The sequence below is a fragment of the Varroa destructor genome, unplaced genomic scaffold (genome assembly GCF_002443255.2).
Source record: "Varroa destructor unplaced genomic scaffold, Vdes_3.0 BEIS01000001.1, whole genome shotgun sequence".
In the NCBI taxonomy this organism is placed as follows: domain Eukaryota; kingdom Metazoa; phylum Arthropoda; class Arachnida; order Mesostigmata; family Varroidae; genus Varroa; species Varroa destructor.
The window spans coordinates 37,013,913-37,040,567 of NW_019211454.1; the positions used below are offsets into that span (position 1 = coordinate 37,013,913).

The following is a 26,655-nucleotide window of genomic DNA, read 5'->3' on the forward strand; positions in this document are numbered from 1 at the left end:
GACGGGTCACGATGTGCGCGTGGTGGGTTCCTTCGTGACACGCTTCGCAAGAACAAAACAGTACCTTAGTTTTCTTTGTTTCTAACATTCTAGGCTTCTGTGCACAGTATAAACTAGTCGCTCCTGTCCGAGGAGCGAATATAGCTTGACTTTCCCTGCCATTGCACACTTGTGTGGATCCGATAGAGGCTCACAGTCGATGATTCCCTCGCTCCGTAAACAACACGTTGATGCTGTAATTCATCTTCGACGCTTTATACTCACCGTATGGGATTGGAGCTAACACAAGTCGACAAAGATAAACAGGCACGACAGTATAGAACTTGAAAATATTGTTACGTTTTTGGAGTGTCTTGTCTCTTGCTGGCTGCTATTTCCCTTTTTTCGTTCGTATGTTCTGTGCGCCCTCTATGTAGGCCCAAGCACAATTGCACCCACTCGATAATGGGTTCTCTCGAAAACGTTGCTGTTTACGCTACGGACGGTGTCGACAACAGCAGCCAGAAAATCGTCTAAAAATCCTTCTGCCTTCCTCTACCTACAAAGTAAATACAGACGGACTGAACGCAACGAGGCAAAGCTGGCGCGTCCATGAATGTGATGTTTGCTTGTAGCAGTTCCGAAACGGGGTTTTGAGAATGCCAATGTGAGGAGAAGTGAGGTAGGGAGCAGTCGCTGGCCCGGGAGCCAGCCAACGAACGAAAAGAAATGACACGAGATAAAGCGGCTGAAGGGAACGGAGAAGTGGACGTGAACAAAGTTGATAACGGTATAGTAATTGTAGCTGGCTTGATACAGAGTAAGTGGCACCAGCCCGCCAAATCACAACAGTGAGCAGGTACAAGCAATGCGGGTGGCATCGCTATACTACCTATGGCAGAGGATGGCAGGATAGCCGAGCAAAGTGATGTTGTCTAGAGGCGGGAAAATGAAGTTGTGTGGGCGAAAATGACGAAATCGAGAGAGAGAGAGAGAGAGAGAGACGGGACCTTCGATGGACAATAAATTGCGCTCGGAAGATGGGAGAAAAAGACGAAGGCACCAACAACGACGGGGTCTATGGCACAACTGGAAGACAGAATATGGTAACCGAGGGGGAACAGAAGAAATAATCATGATGCATTCCAATCTGGTTCGATCATCTTTTGTTTGTTTGCCATTTATCCTAGTCTTCCGGCTATTTACGGCAAGCGTGGCGAGACTTCGCAGAAGGGCAAGGCACAGTTATGATATCGAATCGCCAACTGGCCTCCGTCCCTACGCATAATATGCCACTCAGCTACCCCTATGCCATACGCCTCAAAGCTTCCTGGTCCGGCGAGTTAACATAGATACGTTACGATATTTACACCTTGTACCAGATCTTACTCTGAAATCCTAATCACCTAGCACGCTTACTAAGGTTCGATTTGGGCAGTCTAACTAAACTATTGGCCTTCAGTTGGACTGACCGGCCCAACTGCTGCGAAAGCAGCAAAATAATATATTTTGTTCTCTACGGACATACTAATACATACATAATAATAATACTAATACTATAATAATAATACATACAAAGGTTGTATACGATACCAGAAAAAAAACTCTTCAAGGCAGTGATTTTTTTGTAAATAAATATAAGTATAGTTCGAATTTGAAGCGTATGTACATTTTTTAGGATGCCACAGTCGCGATATTTCATCAAATGAAAATTATTCCGGGTAAAGAAAATGTAAGATAACAAATTTCAACGGGGGTAGCGTGTAATTTTCTTAAACAGCAAAATATGTGGAGAAAACAAAATGACATTTCATAAAGAATACGGTACGAAGTTTAATATTTTACGTCGTGTCCGCGCTCTTTTGACCACTGCCTCACGTTTTTTCCGCCTTTCATGTTAGTTCATGCCTGTTTCTCTGAAATAAATGCTTAGTTAGTTAACTTAACAGTCGTTATTTCTAAGCCTCTATCTGCTTCGATCTTCTTTCGCACATTGTTACGCTACTGCCATCCTAAATAGTGTTATCCGCATTTCACATAAAAAGTGCAATGGGTCCACTTCAAAGCCCTAGCGGCAAGTAAGGTTTGCTGATAAGGACGAAACGATAACGACAGGTTTAAAGAACAAAAAAAGAGAGCGGCCTATCGATATAGAGCAACGGACTATCAGCAAATACAAACGGGAGACAATAAAGAGAAACCGCCGTTACTCATAGCTTATTAGTTGGAAAAAGACCACGTTTATTCCGGTGTTGCTCATTGTATTTATGCGTTTTTGACACGCATGGATATGGCCATGCGACAAATCTGTACTGGTTGGTGTAGCATCGACCTATTTTTTTCATCGGATCTACCTTAGTATCAGTGAATTTCGCCTACTCAGAGCTAAGATGCGCTGCCATGTCACGTAGTAGTCGGCGTGCCAAGGTACGGTACCGTTATTGGCCAGCATTCAGAGCTTGTTTCATCATTGTATTTACATTTATCCTAATAGTAATAGAATTAGATTAATTTTGATTATGAGTCCTACGGCTAATTCAGGCTGCATGTCGAAGTGAATAGCTTGAAGTAAGGTACTACTATCAATTGTTTTCAATCAGTGTTTTGTAAAAGTTGGCATGGTGAACTGGGTAAGGTGCGGCGCAGACATCAACTATTGAAGTTAGACAACGCTAAAATGCCTGAAAAGACCACTGTCGTCGACGGCGTCTAGATCGAGTAAGCGTATTACTTGAAGTATTCGATCTGGCTGATGGACTGATGTCACCTGTGGAAAAATATATTGATAATTTTATCGGAACTTCAATTTTTATCAAGATAGCAGGGCTTCGTAAATGCTCCGCACATTCCATAGCAGATTGTTCTAATGGAATCAAAAGTATCTTCTTAAAAATCGTCTGCTACGAAGAACGGTGTTTTCATGTTTGCCCCGCTCATAAACGAAAACATTAGTAAAACTCATCGTCATCAAAGATCGTGTATCCTCTATACAGTTCTAGTCAAGGTAACGTCTGACGAGGTGGATTCAGAGCAGGTTACAAATACCTAAATATAAAAAATGGTGGTAGATATTGCTGCTGCGTTAAATTATCGTTAAATAGCGTTACTGGTTAGTTGACCGAGTTATCTAGTTGAAGGAGCTAGATCTATGGTTCAACGTTTGAGACGACGTAATATTAAATAACGTATAGTTCCGCCAATATATTTCCCCACTCTGATCCGTTGTTATCTCGGTAAATTCCTTTCTTCTTGATTTTCCATTTGGCTGTGCTACGGAACTTTCGAGGGGCTCTGTGTCTATGACTGCCGCTAGTCAGTACTAGGTTGTATTGTGTTAATCAACTACGGCCTCTAATAGTATTTTGCTCTACTAAATACGACGCCAAAATATCGCCATATGATAGTCGTTCATTACGTATTCCGAGATGATGGTCACGCTGGCCGAGAGGCTGGTTACACACGGAATCAAGTATCCTTTTCCGCAGCATTGAACGACTAGATTTGCTAGCCATTCATGTTTGCGACTAATTCGGTCGAAAGCTAGCGAAGGGGACTCTTTTGCAGCGAACTGTTACATCGTCCGATCGCTTTTCTACTGTTCTTCAGTTAAGCTACAATTGTCACCAGATGGCCTTTATTTTCCGCCGAGATCTGAAGCCAACAAACGAACCCTTTACGGCTTTCACTGGATTTTATCTTTCATCTAACGGTATCGCAGTTCTGAATCGGCTGATTATCGGCTCAAAACTGCTCCCCTCTAATAGGCCGTTCTGTATAGGTGAACAGGTATAGACAGAGGACAATTTGATTGAACAGGTTGTCGACTATCGAATCGTACCGTATCGTTCAAGTACCTGTAGCAGACATCCAGCGCGACTGCAACGGCGCGCACCGCAAATGACCGACCGCTATGGCGGGACGGTCGGTTTGGCTTATTTCTTCGTCCTGCCTTCTTTCTGGGTCTCTCACACTCTGTATGTCTACGTAGGAAGGACCGGAACGCAAATCGCTTGTCTAATAACACAGTCCTCCACGGAACCGTGAAAAGATATACATATATAAACATACATACATGCATATATATACATAGAGATAGGTTAGGAGATAAGAACCAAAGCGTCGCAGTAATGTGGCATTTGGCCTGTCTGCATAACGCCAAATTTTAGCTGGCTATCCGTAGACTCTATCAGCAGTGACGACGGCTCCACAGGACACTATCAATTTGTGTAGTAAAAGCAGCGAAGGAATACGGATGACAAAGATTTTGTCGCATATTTTGTGCTTATGCCACTTATCACTAGGCCCAAGTGCCTGTTGAAGGCTCCTTCGTCGCTGGTACGTACGTACGTACGTACGTTAGAGTGTCGGCGGCGGCAACCTTTTTGAAGAATTCAGGCCTTCGGTGAACGAAACTCGAGAAATGTATTTAAATATGCAGATTCATTTATATGGGTTGAAATGAGAATGTTTTAATAATCACTTGCATTAATCGTCCCATGCGAAGAATGCCACTCGTCGCGGAGAGCGTCTATGGATTGTTATCGTCGACAGATACATAGCCATTACATTTTCTGAAATCGATAATTATTAGAGGTTTTAGAAAAAACCAAGGATAATTAGACATATAATATTGAGTGTGACAGAATAAGATATGTCTGTCTCATGTTCGTTCCTTTTACACCAGTGTTTATTATATTTCAGGTACGTTTTAAAACAATACCCTGAGTAACTATTGACTCAACGAACAAAGAAACGTTATAAGAATGTCAATGTGGATAGTCAAAGTCGGCTTATTTTGTCGTATGTATAGGGTGCTTGTGACCGAAGCCTGACTACTGAGTATACGGTCGCTATTAACTTTAAACTAACTTAATTACTGTATAAGTCAAGTTGATACTGAGTAGAAGCCGTCAACGTCCATTATCACTACATTACCGTATATATACATAACTGCCGTACAGTTTATCTTTTAGCAGCATTTAGTGTTATTTGGAAAGTTCCCATTTGAAAGTCAACAAGTCTTATACGTTGAAAGAAATTTCTAGCTAATTAACTTATTCGGATAAAATCATGTATAGTCATAAGACAAAGGTAAGTTAACTAAGCTGAATTAACATTCGCTAGTTATCAGATTTGTACATGGACGTCATTGTAACACGCTGAATAGAATAAATAACGTCGGAGCAATCTATATAGAATCAAACAGATTAGAATATTCCTGTTCAGCTTGCTACTAGTGCGGTAGTATCAGACATACATATAACAAGGGAACAACGGAAACCCGACATTTTTTAACTATCATAAATCATATATATGATTTGTTTAAATCTTACTTCCTCTATTGTTTAGTTACTTTCTAATCGTTGAAAAGTACAGACTTTCTTTCCAACATCTAATCACCTGTACTGCTTAGCCTTGTACTATAGCTAATATCAGTGAAGTTAATTCTGCTGCCCTTTCTTCCGCAAAAAGTTTCAACTGCTCAAAATAAAAGCGAACAACCAAGCGGAATCGGCAGACGTCCTGTTTGGACCTGCCAGTCCATAGGTTACCCTGATTCATGTAAGAAGCTCGCGTTCGGCAAACGTGCGCCTTTTAATATGAAGGAACAAAAACAACCTAAGTGTCGCTTCTCTACCTAGCGCACTTCGTATGTTTACACACTGATTTCAAGAAAGTGTTCGGTTGAAATGGAGGCCTTTAGCAATACAATCCTATTCATAAGAATTCATAAGATTTTTACTCACTGAACGCGGCAAGTATTACGTAAGTAACAGGGATTTTTTTTCTTATAGGGTAGGCGAAAACATGTATTTGGCCAATTGGCTAGTGAGATCCCTGATCAACACCTCATTGGCACAACATTGGCCTATTAGCCATCAATACTATTTGGAGTCGCCTGGTCCGTGTTCGCTTTCCGGCCATTGAATTATATGGGCCAATGGAAATGGATTTTCAATCAATTTCTCTGTCGGGGAGCAATCGGGAGCAATTAAGTTAACGTTCAAGCAGAGTTGGGAGACAACTATGATTAGTCACCGGCCAACACAATCGTCACTTGGCCGCGTTATTGTCGTCAAAGCCACTGAGTCAAAAGTGACCTAAGCTTCCAGGTTCTGGAAACATGTATGCAAGCCAAGTCATTTCGAGCTCAAGACAGTTACTGCAAGAAACAACCATGTTAGGAAATAACGTCCTGCAGGTGTGAAGTTATAACTGGCCGAAATTGCAGGGGCATTGAATTGTCAAAAGAAACAGAAACAATCCGCTATCTCGAGTCGGGGCAGTACGTATTGGAATACGGGTCACCGAGCGAGAATTAAAATAAATCCTCAAGTGATCTCAAGTAGAGTCTGTCTGACACCATTTTCAGTACTTGTTCTCTGGGCCAGACGCAATCGGTAACAGTCATAGTGAAATTAGAAGAGTCGGGAGGTCTAATATGAGCAGATTTAACAAACCCATCTAACAATATGCTGGCTGAAACCGATAAGATCGCGTTCGACTCGAGTGAAAAGATTCTAATGGAATCGGTTAAACCAACACTATATCCGCTGTCGCGTCCATATCTGGACAGAGACACGGGAATCATAGAGGGAATGCGGAACTGTTTCAAAAAGAACAAGCTTCAAGCCAAACGCTTAACGAATTTCCCATGGTGTCATCAAAGAACCAAGTCAACGTACACGAACTCTGCAAGATACATTAGCCCTGAAAATATCTGCCTAACCGGTCTGTTGCAATGGCGTACTTTCGACAAGCGGGTGATGATAAGACAAACGTATATTCGTTTACAGAATACGCATGATGTTAAATCAGCAATAACTTAGGACCCTTGAAAGACTGATAGGGCACGAACAAATTTAACGAGCTAAGTATGAATCAAAATAGGCTTAGTCATGGATGAACGAAGAACCATCCCTGAAATGCGACATAGCCATAGAAACGTAGGCGTCAAAAGTGGATTTACATCGCATGCTAGACAATACGAAGATGGGAAGAGTCTTACAAAGTAAGTTAATGATGTGGACTCGACGATGAGGACAACTCACTACTGGCAGTGGCACGTACAGGAACGTCAAACACCAGACAACTCCATTGGCGCTTTAAACTTGTTATATATATGAGTGTATCAGGCGAAAGATATAGTTAAAAACAATGGATATATGGTACCAGAACGTCACACAGGACATCTGAACAATGGCAGACTTTTTCGGCGGTCGGCAGTATCACGTGAGATCGGTAGATCGAGCGACTCCATTTAATATCCAAAACGGATACCGTCAACTTTGCCGTTTGACACTCGAAACAATCGGCCCGTTTACTCCGGCAATTTTCGTTACACAATAGAACACTTGAGAAAAGCTTCTGGCTAACTATAGCACTGCCCTTAACTTTAACCGTAAAGTGATACAACAAGTTGTCTCTGTAATACTATTGAACTTGGAATAAAGAATACTGCTTTTTCAAAGCTAGTAAACTGATCTAGATTAAATGTTGTAAGTAATGTTAAAAACTCCGCATGGAGATTTATCTCTGCCGATAATCTAAATGAATTGTGACAATGTAATGATGAAATTTTGTTAATGGCAAACGTTCACTAGCACGACCTTCTACAGGCTGAAAAGGCACCTTTATATCTCTAAGTAGTGCTCTACAGAGTACTCAATATTGTAATCTGTTCTGTGTGTAGACGTGGTTCGGGCAATGGGGGCCTCAGTAACAAAAAAAAAAAGGCGGAAGTCTGTTTAGCCTGCAGGGATAAAAGTCATAAATGCATCACGAAATTAAAAAGAGAGTTTATAAATTGAGCCTTCTACAGAGTGGATATATACATGTGAATATTGAGTTGTTCTTAATGCTGTACCCGAACAAAATTTCTAGCAGGTTTAACAAGTGAATCTGATCACCCTCCTTAAAACAACCCTTAATCAAAAAGTCAGACGTACTGGAAATGGCCTTTTGGAGAGTAGAAGTTATCGAATCTAAACTCTAATCAATATCTGGCGCTTTCTCTTATAAAAATATTCCCCGGAATCTTCAGAAGCCGCATGGCAACTGGTAATGATGTAGACCGTCGGTTCTGGGCAAGCAAGGAAGTTCTTAGTCTCAGTGAGTATTAATCTCACCAAGAAAGTTAACAATATATAAGACGTTGCATACTTAGATATATTCAGAATATCTAGATGTTCCTTGATAAATTAACAAAAAAACTAGAAGCTTAATAAGCTCCTGTTCCTTTAAATTTTTGAAAATTTGAGCTTCATTTCAGTCTAGCTTTGCTAGTAAATCAACATAGAAAACATGCACTCTAATTTAGAAAATCCAGCGAATATCTAGTTATCAAAATGTAGACACTCACATAATGAGGAATATTACTAGTTGAAGCATAAGCTGCAGTGCCCTGTTAGATGAAATAGTAGAAAGGGTAGAAGACTGCTTCCGATTTAAGAATCAGAGGTTCGTCTCGACCGAGGTTACCCAGTAACAGAAAGACACAGTAGCAGCAGTAGCGAAAAAAAAGCTTCAATGACACCAAGTCGACAGTCACAATAGCCCAATACACTTAGCGGCTTCGTGGTTTGGCGAACGAGCCTTTGCTCGCATTTTGTTGCGCATCGGATAAGTTTGGACCTGCCATGTTTAACAACTCGGCGTCCTACTCTCGTTACATCATTGACAGCATAAATATCCGGTTAGCAAGCACAGACGGAACTTGACAGGCAGAGCCACTGACATACCGACAAGCCGATCTCGAAACCACGGGCATGCGTCGCAGAACGTCGCCATTGGGCAAAATAAAGGTAATGTTACATTTATAGAGCATATATACCTTATTGAGCAAATTGAAAAGCTGTACTTTCTATTCTCGGTAGCGTTGGCATCACCGTGGTGCAAGTGAGCGAGAGCCGCCGGCGCTCTCAGCAAGACGTATCGAACGCTAAGTAAGTGAAACTAGTAAAAGGGATAGTGCACCGAACGAGGGCGCACGGAAGCCTGTTAACGGCTAGATCGTCGGTGGCGACTGCGCTACAAATAGCCGCAAGTGACCAATATCTAACCATTTCTTCGTGCTAGAACTGCAAGTCCACTAATCACCCTCATTTCGTCCTTCCAACCTCCGTTATGCTACTCCTTAGAGGAACCTAGAAGAATAGAAGAATATCGGCTATCACTAGTCGATTTCAGAAAAACGTCCGCTTTGAAAATAAACGGGGACGATCGAAAGCAGTGTTGACAACGACGATGACGCAACAGCTGTAGAATGGAAATTTTGGTGCCATAGCAGCAGCTGCAGTGGTACGGTCAAACGTATATACTTGGACACTTAGCAACACCAGCAGCACTAGTCGCGGTATCGTTATAGCGTTCTGATGTCACCGTGGGCTAACCTATCAAAACACAGGAGAACGAAGAGCGCAGACAATGATATAAACGTAACGATGAAGGCAAAAGATATACGACAGTGTCGTGATTTCATTCGTTCCGATTTTTCTATCTGATCCACCGTCGCCCACTCGTTGACTCTACGCTCCATCCGTTACTGCAGTGTCGACTTAACGATTGCCGAATGCCTGTCAAGGTGAGTGCCGTTGCGGCTACGGTGGCGGTAGTGTACCCTGCCACAGGTCGTCAGGATGTCGTGTCGCATAACAAGGCTTACACCATAAGGCTCACAAAAAGGCTATAGAAAAGATTAGTTTTGGTACAGGCAGGTTAAGATCGCTGTAAGACGCTCAAATCAAACATCACCATGACACTGTGATTCGGTTTATGAAGTAGTATTCGTGCGTATAACTGATAAGAAGAAAACTGCTAATTCATAGATATACTACTTTGGTTTTCTATTATATGGGTTGTCCATAGACTCTGATTTAAGCGCTTTCGTTTTGTATTTTACCAGAGAAGATGCGCTATATGGAAGCTCCATAAGAGGATTAGAATTAATGCAATGCAGAAGGCACCGTTGTAAGCTTCGTAAAACATCTGTCTACGTATAATGCTATTGATGAAGTTGGACGATGAGCTCGCGCAGTCGCGAGAGTCGAACGCAATGATCGCATCGTGATGATCGCAGAAGTTACTTAGTAGCAATTAACAGTAACTTGGTTCACGCAAAATTCTAGTAAATCCATTTATATTTTAGGTCAACTTGCATAGCTGTCAGCTAGTTTTAGTTAAACATTTTAGTTAGAAGTTTTAGTTAAACATTGCATTTTACAGGCGTATGATTTCCTAGGTTCATAGACCATATCGTTAAAGATAGATGAAATATTTCTATGTATGGTAGCCAAAAAATAGTCATATAGAGCCATTGACTGTATATTTACTAGTAAAAATTTCTATCTGTCTTTATTCTAATTTTATAGTTGAAATAAATCTCGGCGTGAGAGATACACGTCGAATTATGAGTGGTACTAGTATGTCCATCGTCATTTCTGCGATATGCAACCACATCCCTCCATAACGTTATAAGCTCATACAAGCGGCGTTGATTGCTAGTCCAGGAAGATGCATTAATGGTCCTTACTAGTGACATTAGACAGTCCCCAGCTTTCAGAGAAATGGACACGAAGGCCGTTTCCCTGCCCTAAAATCAGTTAGTTTCGATTCATTACAGCGACGACTACGACGCTTCCAAGTACGTGATGCTATGGCAGATAGGTTTGTACTGCCTATTCCAATTTCGTTGCTGGTGGATTTGATTCATTTCGTCTACTGGACCTAACAAGCACAATTGCAGCAACAGCAGGCCGCCTTTGAACTCTTCCAGGCTCGTTTTATAGCATCTGTGCTCACTAAGTTTCTCTTTCTTAGCTGTTTTCGGTTCGCGGCATATATTTATATATTGAGGGTTTGGGCAACCTATAAATGCATATGTCTGTATGTTCTGTATGACATTTGACTACTCGGGAAAATCCGACAGTTTGCTAGCCTAGTTGTCGCTAATGGTGAACGGTATAAACGGAATAGAACTTGTAGACCGTTATAATTTCTAAGAAGAAGATGAAGTATATACATTTTTTTTTTTGCAAAATAAACTTACAACAATTATGTTCGTGGTTGCTTCCATGTCACTGTTTCTTTTCGCAGCCTCCGACAGCAAAGTCACGGCCAGACGTTGCGGCCGCCCCGTGGGCGTCACCACCCCCCAACACGGCCTGTACTGATTGTATCAAATCCACCTTCCATCTACATACATTACTCATGCGTGTATAAATATTCCATATGCACATGTGCTTCTACAGTAAGCTAGACGTCACATACTGGATAACACCGATCGTCCGGCGCTATTCACACAAATAATACAATTCGATCTAAGAAGCTTGGCGTTGGTGCATTAGACACAACGACAAGCAATCGATGATGAAAAAGGAAACGCTGGGAAGACCATAAAGCACCCAAGACAGGTGCCGCCCCTTTCGGCGCCCAACAGAGATCGTGTCGCTTTTAAAGCGTTCGAGCAATCATTTCTAATATGCCACTATCATCATTGTGCTTGAATTTTGCAGTTTGTCCATTTTCATCTGAACGCAAAGAAAAGATGAGGCCATCTGTCTCACATAAAAGAAAGTATCTCCTTTTAAAATCTAGGCCAAGACTGCTCTGGAAGGTTCATCCTTGAACAGGTGTATCGGCGTGCAGATACTAAATCATGCATCGTACCATATATACCTGGCTTTGACGGAGACATTTAGTATGGGCCTCTATCTCTTACCAGAAGCAATATATCATATAGACTACTGCTGAGTATAGTTGCCACCTGGTGAAGTTGACTTCATTTCAGAGCCAAAAAAATTTCATCATTTAAAACTCTAGGCGGCCTGTAATAATAACTCGTGTGGCCCGTTTAATATCTTCAGCAACTCTACGCTGCCAGCTCTTTTTTTTATTCAGAGGGCGCGTGGGAAGCGGAAATGCCACTGCGGTTCCATATGACTGGTGTTGGCAAACACGTTACCCTTAATGACCTATAGTGGTCTGCCGACCAACAAGCACGCCTGCTAAATACAGAAAGAACGAAAACAAAATACTTAAAATAACCTATTTCGCAGGATAGCCATAAAAATAGATTAAGGAAAATAAGGTAAGAGGTAATTGATATAAAACTAAGCATAGATACACGAACAAATGGAAGTATAGAAGACACAATGGAGCATATTTTAAACTCCTGCGCTTGTAAAACGTAGATCTAAAGAACACTCTAGCTATTAGACCAAACACTTTTGGAAAGAAATAGACTAACTAGAGCAAACATTGATGATTTGGAACGCGTCTACACAGTAATACCCATTGTTGGTAATGTATAGCCAATGATAACACCTGCTGCATTCATGTCAAGTAAATAGAAGGTGCTTTCTCAGGTAAAACAGATTCTGTAGCGAGCTTTTATTTATATATAAAAAAAAAAAAAAAAAAAAAAAAAAAAGTCTCTACGAATACGACTAAACAACGAAAGAGGACCTAATCAAAACCCTAATCCTAGAAGTCTCTTAGGTTGGGAAGTAGTTCTACGCGAACGCCGCCGATTAGAACCGTACGCGTTGCTAGAAGCGGAGACTCATCTTTTTAGCTCGATTGAATACCTATTACGTTATGCGCAGCCAATAGCATGATCGATCTTAACCTCGCTGGTCGCAGCCGAGGAAAAGTAGATGACGAAAACGTTTTCAATGGAGCAAGACCAAAAACAAAGTCAGTTACATCGAAGCACGGCGACCCTTTTATATGTCGCTGCGACAGGATTTGGAACATGTACATGTACACCGTTTCGCATGCTTATTATTTCGGTACACATATTACAATCACGCCTCGCCATGAAAGATCAACTCACGACTGCGCGGATGTTATGTCGGCTTCTAGCGCCGCCATTGCTAGTTCCACCTAGTCGATGGCGGCGCTGCAGACGCTGGCGAGTCGTTTTCTATGCCACCCATTTCGTTCAGCCAACAAAACTCCTTTCGTGTCTTCAGTCTCGCTCTGTCGGCTTGTAGAAAGTCCACTGTCCGACTGCCAACCGAAATGTCACTGCGGTTCCAGCAGCGATTAATGCTGGTGCTGTTTCTGTCGCTACTAGAATCAACGCTCCGTAAACAAGCCGTCTCTGCGTTTGACTACGCTCTCCTATCTATTTGCGGTAGCTTTCAATGCGCTCGCTCGTACGCGGATGTAGTCGGCTATGACAACGTAGATAGATTCATTCTTGTTTGGTGAGCCTGTGTATAAGTGCGTGCTCGTTCCTAGTCCGATTTTCGAGGTAGTCGGGCTATTTCTGAACGGTAGGCTTTCTCGCTAAGGAAACATCTAGAAAGAGGATGATTAACATTAGGCAACGCCATATTAATTAATACAGAGAGGATCCGTTGCAATTATGTAGGTCATCTTTGTCGCAGCAGCAGCAGTAGCGAGAACTACAACTACAGGCGGAGCGAGCATAGATGTCTTTATAAAACCAAATCAAAGCTGAGCTTTGCTGCATGGATCGGTATACTAATTACAGTGATACAATATTAGACCTAACTGAAAGCGATGTAATGTTTAGCGCTAAAAGTGGGACAGACGGAGCAAAAAGTGAAATTGCCCCATGTGCCCTAAGCGTCTGCTGCCGCTTGTTGTAGAGCCGCTTTGTCGTATTCAATAGATAGTTATAATAATTTAAAGCACTTCGTAATTCGCACTAGAAAACGATACTGCAAACACAGATAAACATCAGTAATAATAGCCTATAGAACAAACCGAAAAAAAAAAGCCTAAGCAGCCTGCACTGGCGTGACTGTAGGCGCGCAACGCCCTCTAGTTGATGACGACGTAAACAGCTACTATGTGACTAGAAATTACCACAGCTGATGATGATATTGAAAATGAGGGCGATCCGCTGCCGGGGGTAATCTCAGCTCTAGCAATGAGTGAGGGGGAGTTGGATGTAAACGTTCACATCTTGTTAGCGCTAGCCACCTAACGAAGTCACTTCACACCTCTAACTTCACACTTCGGCAGCGCCGTCAGCACCTCATCCTATGTCAGTTGTTACCTACAAATAGCTATCTATCCTTATATCTGTCGATATCTGCGCCTACCTTTGAAACCTGCCTCTCGTTTGTCTTCTTAGGCCAGACCACTGTATGAACTTCTTGTTTCGCACATCAGCACCTCAGCGTCGTCGCCACCCGGTTTCCTTTTCTAACTAGGTGTGAAAATTGCTCCTTGTTCCTTCACGAAGATTCATGGACATTCTCTCCCATAACGAACAAGCACAGCCGCTATGCCTTCACACCCTACGACTGGCTCTACTACTGCTAGTGCTATCGTGCATTTTCGTCCACAATCAGGCGAAACTACCGAAGTGGGCTTTACGTAGGCAAACGCTTTAGGTGTAGCACATAGATATGGCTTTAGGCCAATAACATAAGACGTATTCTTGCTGGCTGCCCACAACAGCTGTCTCACCAATAGAAGCCTCCAACAGGACGATGATCTTCCTCATGATGTTGTTGTTGACGTACTGTAGAACGAGAGTTTCACACTAAGTGAACGGGTCGACTTTTTCCTACCTACTCAGTAACGGGAAATTTAATTTACGCTGCAGCTTCACGTAACGAACGGCAGTTGTAACCTGCTATCATTCAAGGGGTCACACGTGAAAAATAGTCGTCTGTACGTTGATTAACTAACATGCACGCTTGTCATTGTACTGAAGTTCGTGACGAGTTTAACCGTACATCTTGCTATGCATCGAGAAGAAAAACAAACCTTGTAAAGGCAGAGAATTATCAATTAATTATGTTTACGACTATAATTTGCCATACAAATATAAACACGAGTAGGATTTCCACGATTAGATTAAACTACGACTAAAAACGTATTACGTGAACAATGCACACGTGTACATATAATTGTCGTCATTTATATTAGCCGTCGGTTGTATCATCTTTGCGAATTGCAGAAACATTGATAATTAGTTAATGGAAGTTCGGAAAATAACTCGGTGCAATGTTATTTGTGCAGGTGTCACAACCCCGCTCATCAGTCTGCATTCTGGGCCTCGCGCCTCTGGAAACACCTTGAGATAGCTCTTTAGTTGTTCTCTACTTTCCCCCAATTGAATATTGATACCTATCCACGAACCACGCAGAAATAGGTATTGATACGCAATATGGTATCATTTAATTCTGTCTCAGATAGCTTACCATATTTTACCGATTTTGGGCACAGCGACAACCCTCTTTGCACTACCATCATAATAAATGTTTCGCATATACTTGCATGTAATAAAAATATCTTTCTTAGCTAATATGGAAAGCAAACGCAAATTATTTTTAGGCCGATGAAGCAAAAAATTTTAAATCTCACATATACATGTATTTATATACTCGATGATTAACCTGTCCTAACTTTGTCTCTAAGGCAGCACCTGTTACCTTTATATTTGTACATTCTATAAAATTCGTTCGTACCTGTTTTTGCTGCCTTTCCAAGATGCTCGCCGCCTTAGGCACTCTATCCCTTTTACTCGTCCCTTCATCTGGGACGGATGAGCGCATTATTGCGTCCGTCTTCACTATTCCGAAACGAATCCGAAATTCTACGCGCAAAAGGAGCTTAGCAGACGATTATTTTATTCAGCATAGAAAAAAGAGAAGCGAAGAGATTGAATGTCATAGATATAACGTGTCCACGATATGGTACGCTTGGACACTGCTAGCCACTTAAGGCAATAATAAATAGTGGTAGGCGATTGGTCTGTCCGTCAACCTGCCTGAAAGTTGGCCAGTGGCTTTTTATAGAAAAAAATTCACTTTTTTTTGGCCTTATCCATTCACCTGCTACTGGTGCTATTTTTCCTCCTATGAGCATCAGCCATCTTTGGCCGATATCTGCCGTCTTCCCATCCCTCTTTTGTGCGCAAGTGCTCATCCATCTCGGCATGGGTATACAAGCAGACGTGTTGTGCGCCACGTTATTGTACTTGTACGGCACGCCCCTTGCCTCATCGAATTTCATGCAGATCTCTGTAGCTATTTGGTTGATTAGTTTTTCATGTAGATGGCTTGCCCTCGAAGTTTCAAAATATCTGCTCGTAAACGCACAAATTTATATACGTGTGCTGTTTATTTGTCAAGCTTTACGTCTGCTGTGCCCAGAGCGCGCAATGGAGCCACACGAACAATAATAATTGTAGCAATGTAACTACATATAATGAAATAAAAAATTCTACCATCCGTTCTGTCCTGTACTGCTGAGTCGGTTTTGAAAGCTAGTTTGTCTCTCGGGTAACGTACGCGCGAGCGTAAGTATTTTCGGCGATTTCCTTGGAGGCCCAAAATGACAAAGGACGAACGTGTCCCTGCTACGCCTGTTGCCACAGCGGCCATTGCTGGTTCCGAATGAGAGGATAAAAAGCATCGCCGATAATTTCAACAACGACGACATGGTCGTCACTTATGCCTTGGGGTTCCCTAACCAGGCAAAACAGCCTTTAGGATTAAAGGTTCGATATTCAAATCTCGACGCTTGACGAGCCACAGTAAAGATAGAGCCCTCGCTCACTTACACGCCAAAAGGACACACTTACATGGACTGGCGTCGTTGTCGTCATCGATCAGTCGCTCCGATGAGTTGTTTGTTGGCTGGTTAGTTTGGGTGGACGCATGCGGAGACAGACAGCCAAGCCACGGGTCATTCTATCCGTCAGGTGCGAATTAAAGTCATAAAATTTTATTGGCAAAACGAGAGTCACCCAGCCCAGTTGGCTTGTGGCACGTTTGACTAGCGAACTCAAGCAGAAGCTGATGTTAGCATTCGTATCTTTGTTTCTGTTCGTTGCTGAATATCATTCCGCTTCTTTCACTTTGTGTCTCCGTCCTCGGTTCATGTCTGGTTTTCTATTCGAGGCATCATCGGCACGCCGTCACCGTGGACGGTCAGCGTGTGCCTTAAATATACAGGTCCTGACAGTCGGCTCGTTTAGTGGACCCAGACATTCGGTCCGAGCGATCAATTCGTTGAGCTGTGCTGATTACTAAATAATAACTACAAACTATGCTAACTCAACGACTACCACTGCGGTACTCGCTGCTGCTGCTGCTTTGGCTAGTTGTTTCGCATTCAGCCGTTGCCGAAGAGAGAACAACGAATTAACAAACTACCTGGTTTTCGTTGGAACTCGATCCACAGCGCGCATCTCTGCGGAGCCATTATAGAAATACCACTTTTGTGGTCCGCATTTTACTTCCTTGCTTACCTTTTTCAGTCTTTGTCGCCCGACGGGAGCATCAATCCGTATTGCGAACATACATTGTCTACACTAGATGCAGACGGCCATGGATATAGTCCAGATCTCCAGTCTTCCTGCTTCTGAACAAAATTTTTCCATGACACCGATCTGCGTCCGACCGTCCCCCCTGCACGCAAAACGGCGACGCTGTAGGTTGCATGCGTACGCGCCGTTAGATCGCTCGTTGTAGTTGATGCGTATGACCGGCCTTTAAACTTTAAAGCAATTTCCCAAATGAAACACACGTTTTCTGAGGTTTTTCACCCTTTTTCAACTCCCGCATTCGAGAGTTCTACACCTCCAAAATACGTGCCGTACTGGTCGTTTACTTTTCGGAAAATTGGCAACGCGAAAATAACAAGGTTCATGTGAGAAGACGCCATCCGTTTCGCCTTACTTTAGTCGAAACGAGCTCTGAGACGATTTTGCAAAGACCGCTGTATCGCCCGCTGTGCAGTAACTCAGAGTTTCAATGAATTCGGGACAAAAAAAACTAGACTGCAGCGCCACTATTGGATGAGAACCGGGCGGTTAGTCAGCTGCAAAACATAAATTTAGAGGAGATGGAATCGCAATTTTACAGAGGTATGCGAACGTGCGTAATGTATGTAGGCGCACTATGAAGCCGACAACTGCCTGCTTCGGGAAAGTAGTGATAGACGCGCCGTCGAGTGACTGACGTTGAAGCTAACTAACGCGAGGAACAGCAATTTTATTTAAGAGGTTTAGATGGAAAAGACGTAGCGGAATATGCAGAACAGACAGTCGATGCAATGCCTTGACCGTTTTGCATATACATCCATAGATACACGAGGACCTGTTAGCCCTCACTCCTCCGCTCATCTCCCTCATCCTATCAAGTGGTAGAACTTTTGCAGGACTTCTGTAATAATGGAATAACCGTCCAGTCCAACTAGAAGAAGTCAAGTAATGTATTTCATGTTAACTAGTTGTACCAGCTGCCGTAACGGCCGCGGCCTGTCCGAAGAACAGCCGCCTGGCGTACAGCTGCTTAACGATGGTTCTGAACACAAAGCTCAAAGCATTTAAGTTCCGTAGACCGTACGTTTAATGTACGTATGCTACGCGTATAATGTATCGTTATATAGGCACTATAGTGTACATGTCATCCTGTGTATTTTCTCTATCCGTATACATGTTCATATGTGCTTCGAACAGCCTATATAGTTTGTCTTCTAAAATGCTAGTAGACCGAATGCCATAATGTCGGGTGATTTTTGCAGTAAAACCTATGTTTAGACTATGAATCATTTACATGATTAGCTTAACGTTGCAATGTAACGATGCTCTGACGGAGTCCTACCACCGAGTGACAATAACTGACGCTTTCGAAATAGTGCTTCTATGCCCATGATGTGATTATCTAGCCTGCTACGTATTATATCGAATATATATTAGATATGAACATGCATAAGCGGATGTCAACAAGGAAACCCTATCGTAAAGTGTAATTTATTACATACCATTGCTGTCCACGTTGATCGATCGCAATGATAGTTTAGTTACTCGACCAGATAAATAAACACGGAAAAGAGGCGAGAAACATACTATGCCTGTGCTAAAACATCTTTCCTATACCGATGAACACCTTGAGAGAATGTCAATGTAAGAGAGGCTAGTGAACCCCCGTTCATCAAAGCTGTTGGCAATGCACTCCTATAGATGCCACGCCAGTTACTCGCTAAAATCGGTCGGACTAAACTGTTAACCGAAGGAAAATGACAAACTTGCGACAATATGTTCCTAACTTTTACGTTGCATACGAACAACACAAGAGAACGACCTTTGATTGCTGCATAAGTACTGATTTTTTTGAGTGCAGTGCGTAATAAATAGTGAACTATTTCTAAAACGAGATGGCGCCAACTATGTTGCGTTTCATCTTCAACTTTCTCGTAGAGGAATAACATACACGCGAGGTCACTTGCCTTTTCTATGTGTATCTCTATGTTCCCTTGCTGACCCGGTAATGTACACCGTCCTCAAAGACGAGACCGTTTAGAAATTCTAATCCGACATATGCTTGTGGACCGCGTCTTGCTATACACATACGTACGGAAGGTGTCACTTTAGAGGATCCGAATGCACGTAAATGCTTCGTGCAAGAATCGTATAATGAGATAAGGTTGGATATGAGGTGAGACTAAAATAGCTTCTAAAACTCTAGAACCTTTTATTTTGCAATTTATATTTTAATACTCTAAACGAACCTATAATGTTGCCCCGCAAGAAATTGGTTATCCTCTTTTGATTGGGCATGAGAGTAGCCAAACCGGAACCGTCAGTCTGTCGAATGCTTTCGGCATTATCAAAGTAAAATGGCGATACTTCGTGTAGATATGAATGCTTAACGGGGCTGCAAGTCTCGGCTGCGGCTAGGTATACTAGTACATTGATCGACATAGCGACCCAAATTTGTCGCATTCGTTGGCCTGCTTTTTTTGTGTGGGTGCTAGATTTGTGAACAAATCTTTATTGGTATCGTGAGCTCCCCGACCTGAACCCCATGTGGAGGTCACACTTAAGCACCTAACACCACCATGACTCGTGAATAATAGTGCATGCACTAGTCATAAACCCCCAAACGAAGTTACTGGCCGTCAGACAGCATTCCTAAAAGTCAGCACGCTCATACGTAGCATCGAGCAAAAGGGTGTATATGTATAGTCTGGTTTTCTCTTTTTATGCTGTTTCAATTGCTATTCCATCGGATGTTGAACGACAATTTCTTAATAAACCACATCTAATCTGCTTCTTTCTGTGCGTAGCGGTACCATTAATAGAAGATGCTGCAGCTAAAGGCCCACATTTTGGATCCTGACCGATGGCGCGCTGCTGATACATAGGATACAGATTGGCTACGTATAGCATCAATGACGAGTGGAATATTCACTTAAATGCCTCGGTCACGACTAATCTGGGGTGAGAACGGGAAAAGGCCCCTTTCTTATAGGCTACTCATACAAACACATAAACATAAAGGTATATAGGAGCCACAGCATCAAGCGACAGGAAGTGCGCCCTACGAAGGAGGCCACTGCAGCGCTAACAACGAATAGCTCAAGTAGTAACAAGAGCGATAAAGATGGAAGCACATGGAAAAATAGCTAATAGAAACTTTTATTTTCAGAGTAGAAGACGATGATCTAAAGACTGTCCCATGTATGTCTAATCGCATCCGATCCAATGGCGATTGATAGCTGTTTGGGTTTGCCTCATTCCCTACAGCAACCCATTCTACGAATCCTGGTTTTCTCACGTGAAACTCTCGATATCGTGATTTACGTAACAGGCTCGCTACACCGAAACCTTTCCGTTCGGGCTCTTAGTGGGATCTACCTTGCTGGGATACTAAACTAGAAAATAGTTAGCAGATTACTCAGTTATTAGTGGCAAAGCGGAAGGATGTTCTCTCTTCATTTGTTTTATATTTCTTAAGCACTCCATTTGTTACCGGTACGCCATCAGCACTAGTGAGTATGAGAGATACACGACAAATAATCGTCCAGGAGCCGTAAAGTCGAACCCGTCATCAGCATGATGGAGAACTGGAGTAACTGACTATATTTTGTGTTGGATAAATTGAATCGGCATGTTCATAGGCAGAAACCTTCGCTAGCGAAGATGATCATAGCTTCCTTGCTATTGCGTAATTGCAGTACATGCGACCTTGCGTATCTGTCTGCTGTCCCAGTTCAATTGTCCCTGTTGTGCACGTTGTCATTGATTTTGAAATAAGGGCATTATTGATTCTACCAGATTTTAACCTGTCATAGTAAACGCTTCCTTAACATGTACAGATAATTTCTATTGTACCATATACCCCATTCCGCAGTGTCCTAAAGGTTAACCACAAAATTTATTTATCTAATTAGCAAATGTACACATGATCATGCACTTGTTCGCTCTGCTGCCTTTATGTTGGATTACATGGCATTATGATGTTCCGTTTTAAACCTAAACCTAGTTTTGCATAGGATACTACAGGTTGTTTGTAGGTCCCCATATGCACAGCACTTACATGCGTTTCAATCGTTAGCAGCGCGTGGTACGAGTTTATTGGGTTTGCCTCTTTAGTATGATTTGTTGGACCGTTTTACGAAGCTTCTTTGAAGTCAGTAAATGGCTGCTTTCGCCACTGTACAACTGGAATCACAGGGACACTTGGGTGAGTCGGGCCACTCGTATGGTCATAGTTCCGTCCGTAATCGTCTTTCAGTAGTAACCTTCCTGTCGTATTGGCGTCGTTGTCGTCACGGTTGTTACAAATGGCGACTGTTGTTGCCGCGACGGCTGCTGGCCCTGCTGGCGACTTCGTCGATATTCATTACCCGATCAGCGATGCTGCTCTCGTTTGTAGCGGCATTACCACTCCAATCGACAATCGTCTTAATGGTCCATTAAATTCGCATCTATTTCGCTCTCATCTCCTGACGCCTCTCTATGTCGTGTGGGGAGTGCTCGCTCATCAGCCCATATATTACATAGGCACCTCAGGCTGCCCGTAACTGATGCACCCCCTGAACCCCTACGTCCGCCCTCTTGGCGCAGCCACCCTCCCGATGCGACACGCTGCACTCGACGGAAAACCCAGTCGATCGTTCTGGACTACCATTCACTACCCTTGGTACTCACTAGTAGTCATCTATCTACTGGCAGCAATTTCTCACTTGAGAATCGGCACGTCGCCTCTATCCCTGCAGAGTAAAGGAAGGAACAGACAGGTCGACCATCAAATCAAATCGCTGTCAAAAGTCGGCTTAACGCCAAAAGAACAAATGCATCTATATATTCAACTGTACATGTGTGCATATACGTAGGGCAGGTTTTTTCTAGCTTTTTTCGAATGGCAGATGCAAACGATTCTGCTTTGTCACTGCGGAGTCATCATTGTTTAGTCCAGGGCATATAGACCACAAAATAGGCTGAAAATGAAAGTAGTCCAACAATGATATTTAGACCATAGTCGGCGTCGGGTCGACCTACTTTGTGCACCTGATGTTGCGTTGGGTATCGCGGGCGGATAGTCGTGTTAGGTGCGAACCAGGTCATTGCATGCTGGGATAGGCCCTAGCCTGGATTTATGGGGTGGTCACACAGAGAGACCGCCGCAAAAAGCGATTGATAGCCAGGGATGTTCTCAGTCAGTCTAGTAATCCAGACAAAGTGTATAGAAGACTATGCGGGCTGTAGTTTAGGCTCATCTTACCCAAGGTTGAACATGTTCGCTAGAGAAGATAGACTGTTCATTTCCAAAGCGTTATTTTACTCGTCTGGCTAGTTGCTGACTGACTTGCTTGATTGGCGCATGACGCGCGCCACTTGGGCGGGGATATCCAAACGATTGCGAGTGAGCCAATTCGAAACGAACTGTATATTTTTGCTCTGAAGGCTGGTGGTGATCAGTGTCGTAGAAGCAACCGATAAAAACAGGTGCCGTTAAATTTCGAATCTTAGCGCTCAAATAGCAGCTAGCCGGGAAGTAAATCAACGAAGAAAATGTCTATCTCGCGAGTTTCTGAGACGTACCATTCCATACAACCACAAAGTCCTTAATATCGCGTGTGTATTTGCTCAATGAGCTTTGCTTAAACGAAATACTCTTTCTCGGAGATGACTAATGATCGCTTTACTATCGATATAAACGGCCACACCCTCGTGTCTCTCCTGCGCCCACATTCTACCAGGATGATTTTAACCAGGTTTCACAGGAGAAGGTACAGGATCACTTTAGAGACGTTGTTTCGATAAGTCAGGCTTACAGCCCATTACCTAACTTGGTTGCAGACGGCAGTTCTTATGTCGCAGCTGCAGAAATCGCTTACCATGATGGAAACCTAGGCAGGAATAATTTTCAATCTAATACTCGTCGAAAAGTCAGAGGTTTCTCAGCAATGAGAAGAACAATGTTTGAGACTTTAGCATCTTGTTCGTTCTTAAGAATCGTATGGTCCTATATGAGGAATTTACCATGGGATGTTGAGCTAGCTATAAGCTGCAGTCGTCTTACAGGCGAAATACATATGTGTAAACGTACTTTCATTCCAAATATCATAGGAGTGTGATGTCCACTAGCAAGTTAATAAATATAATAACGGAGAACGAGGCTTAGTAACGTAAAGATAAAATTTATTAGTAAATTGAAGCACAGTTACCCGTACCTTGTCAACCATTTGCTGGCTGTAGAATTAGCCTCCAACCCAAATTAAGCTACAAAATTAGAATCATATGTAAATGCATGTATTTAGTTCTTACGACTATTACTAATTAGGTGGTTTAGCACAAATATATAATGGATAAATAATATTTGGTTTAATTTACTACGTATAATAGTTACTTGTCTAGTTGATATACAGGTTCAATGAGAAGAACTACGAGGACGGCTTCCAGTACGTTAACCTTCAACGACAGACACCAACGAAGTCTCTTTCTTCAAGCATCAACTACCAGTACAAAAGATCGCGAAGACCCCTGATCAGCTTGTGCTGACATGCACCTGAAGGAAAAGATAGGAAAATACGTGACTGGTCCACCTTATTCAGAGCAAAGTGATACGATATCCTAACGATTCCCATCGTAAGAAATAATTGGCAAAGTTCAATGTCTAATATAGAGATGGACATGATTAACAAACGCTGGTCTCCGGTTCCATGTATGAAACAAATACACTGCGGTATTCTTAGCCTGTTGTAGGCATGCTCCACACCCACCAATTACATTTAATGCAGACATATTTGTAGAAATACCAGCGCTTTAATATCCGTCTTGGCTCATTGTCTGTCCACGTGTGGCGGTAGGGTTACGTGAATGTCCGACCTCGTACTAATACCCCGAATGATACTTAGTTCCTTGCGCAAGCTTCTATGGTATGACTGCTTAACTGGTAATACGAAGAAATGTTTTGATTTAGATGGGAACTTACGTTGCCGTAAACTTATGTCCATGTGCCTATGTTATACAGCAGCGCATAAGCAGGTAACCGATGAGGCTAATGTGGAAGTTACTGAAACTGAATCTTGCCATCTTGGATACGATTCGTCAGCTAGTTCGTTTTTCGACCCAGAACTAGACATCAGCAGCTGATTACAAAATGTACCCGACTAGATTGTTTGTGTTTCATTAAAAAAAACCGGCAGTTAGCTGTAACGTAATCTCGACTATCTTATCGCCGATACAAAGTTTTTTTTTTTTTTAAATAAATAACGTCTTTATTAACAAATGGCTGCATTTTTGTACCAATTAATCCCACCACTCCTGAATGCGTGTGCTGCTTCAAGTAATTGAATAACTCAAAATAATCAGTGATTTCAAAAGAAAAATATAAACGTTATGTTCATTCACATGGAAATCTCGTATTCCATATATGTCTTGCCCTTAAATCGGTAGTCAGTTGTCTAGTCCTCAAAGATTGATTTTGCATTCCCATTTTTTCATCTCATTTTCAGCTGCTTGGAAAGTAAATATCCACTGGACAACTTACCTATCTATGCCTTCTTTAGCCTTTACTACGTCTTTGGATATGCCTTACGTTTGCCGTAAGAGATCACCACCACAGCTCTATGGCTATCGTTAAGCGTGTCCGTTAAGTTATTATTGTTATTATTTCGCCGATACGTTTGGTCGCCCCAGCCCTTATTTCGCTTTTCTCCTCTTACGCTTTTCTGTTGGTAACGCACTCACTTCAGTGTTGTGGATGCCAATTGCGCTTAAAAATAGATTTTTTCTAATTCCTTGTCTCCATCATGTCTTGCTGTTGCTGTAGTTGTCGGCGTCAACATAGCTGCTTCTATCTACGCGAAAAAAAAGTCCGAAACTTCTTTTTGATTACCTTGCTTCCGTGAAAACTATTTGCCATTCCCGCGAGACTGGTGGTGCGTGCTCGGGTTCGACGGTAGTTGTGTATGAGTCTGCACAGAAAAACCCTCACAAGTCCTACGTCTCATACTGTGACGCAGGACACAGCCGGCGGAAAACTATGCCTTCGCCAAACCTGGCCCGTCTTGTGGTGCCATGACGTCATCTACAGTGGTATTATTCGCTGCTGCCGTTAGCTAGCCCCTTCTTTCAGAGCTGGTTTAAATAAGCTTTATAGTTTACAGCCTGCTCTTCTCAACTAAAAAACCTTTACCTTTTTTGGATTCGTCCCGACGATAATATACTACTATAGAATAACATACTACTACTACGTGTAGTGGCATTCGTGGGGCAAGAAGAAAGGGGCTTTACTCTGAACCAGCTCTGAGCACGCGAGTTGCGTACATCAAGATATAATTGCTGTGCACTGTTCCCACCTACAAATCTTCTACTAAGCCTCTTTATCAATATCGTCCCGAGATGAATCGAATATTGAGAAGAGTTGCGACACGTTTGTGATTCATTAAATTTCTGCCGTCTGAAACTAGGTTAGCATCCTGAAGGCTAACCCGAAATTCCATTGACACCTGAGAAAAGTGAGGATCACATAAACACAGTTAGTAGCAGTTGGTACTAAGTCGTCCAAATTAACACAGACCAAATTAGTCAAGTGGGAGGACCAACGTTGGCATGGAGAATTTCAACGTAGATTGTGCGTCCAGCTAAATACGCCAAGGTGTTTTGTTACGCGGGGCTCCGCGTATCTCCGCCGGAAGTGGGGGGTAATCGATGCATCGTCTGAAAGCGAGCACGCGCGTAAAAGAGAACAGAAAAAAGAACAAACGTCCAGGCAACAACTAAGCAAAGGAACTGAATAGCGAAGACACTCTTCAGTATAATTTTCCCAGTTTAAGTATAGGATATTTCAGTGTTTGAATAAGCGTGGACCTGTTTTCCTTTTTGTTTAATGTTATTTTTAGTATAGCGTCTCAATACTCAGTTCTCTAGTGATGTACACGCGCCGTGTGTCAAAACAACAGGGCACATGTTGGGGGTTACAGGGTTGCGAGGCAAAACCGGGAGCTTTTAAGACTTCGTTTGATATTAGAATAGATATGCGTTTGTCTTAGCTTGTAAGTTGAGATCTGCGAATTGCGAATAAGGTTCAGCTAGCTTTGTTGCAATCACCTTACCTCACACTGCGGGCTGAATCTTGCGCAATAAATTTACATGGAGACAATCTGTTCTATTTTAGAATTATATACTTCATTATGTCATATATAAAGCATTAAGAGGTTGCCACCTCAGCGAACGATATTGTACGTTCACGTTTATTGTAAATGAGTGTTTGTGCCTTCAACGATTTATAACATGGGATTTACGCTGCTGAAACTAGTCGTAACAGATTGTTAACTATACTGATAATAATACTGACTATTTCTAAGCCCTATTTGCATACACATGCGGAAATTGATCAGGATCAAAACCGCATGTAGGCAATGTGCTGATTACAGTCCTGTTTATGG

General features: G+C 42.5%; 3 long non-coding RNA genes across 3 annotated transcripts; 1 reads left to right on the forward strand and 2 right to left on the reverse strand.

Annotated features, from left to right (window-relative positions):
• Window positions 1-2,185: 2,185 nt before the first annotated feature.
• Window positions 2,186-8,783, reverse strand: LOC147758592 (uncharacterized). The gene is made up of 3 exons (XR_015323712.1): window positions 8,342-8,783; window positions 4,464-4,550; window positions 2,186-2,746 (listed from the first exon to the last, which is right to left on the reverse strand). It is a non-coding gene; the product is annotated as an uncharacterized LOC147758592 (long non-coding RNA).
• Window positions 8,784-8,804: 21 nt separating this feature from the next.
• On the forward strand, window positions 8,805-12,354 carry LOC147758593 (uncharacterized). Its single transcript, XR_015323726.1, has 2 exons — window positions 8,805-9,562; window positions 10,601-12,354. It is a non-coding gene; the product is annotated as an uncharacterized LOC147758593 (long non-coding RNA).
• Window positions 12,355-13,147: 793 nt separating this feature from the next.
• On the reverse strand, window positions 13,148-15,860 carry LOC147758594 (uncharacterized). The gene is made up of 3 exons (XR_015323722.1): window positions 15,435-15,860; window positions 14,058-14,482; window positions 13,148-13,284 (listed from the first exon to the last, which is right to left on the reverse strand). It is a non-coding gene; the product is annotated as an uncharacterized LOC147758594 (long non-coding RNA).
• Window positions 15,861-26,655: the final 10,795 nt, after the last annotated feature.